This window comes from Gossypium hirsutum, chromosome A10, assembly GCF_007990345.1.
Source record: "Gossypium hirsutum isolate 1008001.06 chromosome A10, Gossypium_hirsutum_v2.1, whole genome shotgun sequence".
In the NCBI taxonomy this organism is placed as follows: Eukaryota; Viridiplantae; Streptophyta; class Magnoliopsida; order Malvales; family Malvaceae; genus Gossypium; species Gossypium hirsutum.
The window spans coordinates 83,684,667-83,685,256 of NC_053433.1; the positions used below are offsets into that span (position 1 = coordinate 83,684,667).

Sequence of the window (590 nt, forward strand, 5' to 3'; positions counted from 1 at the left end):
AACTGAAACCTAACACTATTCAAATGATACATCAATTTGTACAGTTTGATGGTTTGCAGGATGAGGATCCAAACAATCACTTGGAAAATTTTTTGGAACTTTGTGACACATTTAAAATCAATGACATTTCTAACGACGCCATACGCCTTTGGTTATTTCCCTTTTCATTAAGGAATTAGGCTAAACAGTGGTTGAACACGTTACCACGAGGGTCAATCACTACTTCAGAACAAATGACCGAAAAGTTTTTACTAAAATATTTTCTGCCGGCTAAAACGGCTAAATTAAAGAATGATATCTCTTCTTTTGTGCAGATGGATCTAGAAACACTCTACGATGCATGGGAGAGATACAAGGATCTGTTGAGAAGGTGCCCTCACCATGGGCTACCATTCTGGCTACAGGTTCAAACTTTTCACAATGGCTTGAATCCTTCAACTAGACAGATGGTTGACACAGCCGCTGGTGGGACTATCAATAATAAGACACCTGAGGATGCTTATGAATTTATAGAAGAGATGTCACTGAATAATTATCAGTGGCAAGTCATGAGGACAAAGCCAACGAAAACAGGCAGCGTTTTTAATGTT

At 38.6% G+C, this 590-nt stretch overlaps 1 non-coding gene across 1 annotated transcript; it reads right to left on the minus strand.

Annotated features, from left to right (window-relative positions):
- Positions 1–281: 281 nt before the first annotated feature.
- Positions 282–388, minus strand: LOC121209009 (small nucleolar RNA R71). Its single transcript, XR_005904127.1, has one exon. It is a non-coding gene; the product is annotated as a small nucleolar RNA R71 (small nucleolar RNA).
- Between the last annotated feature and the right edge of the window lie 202 nt (positions 389–590).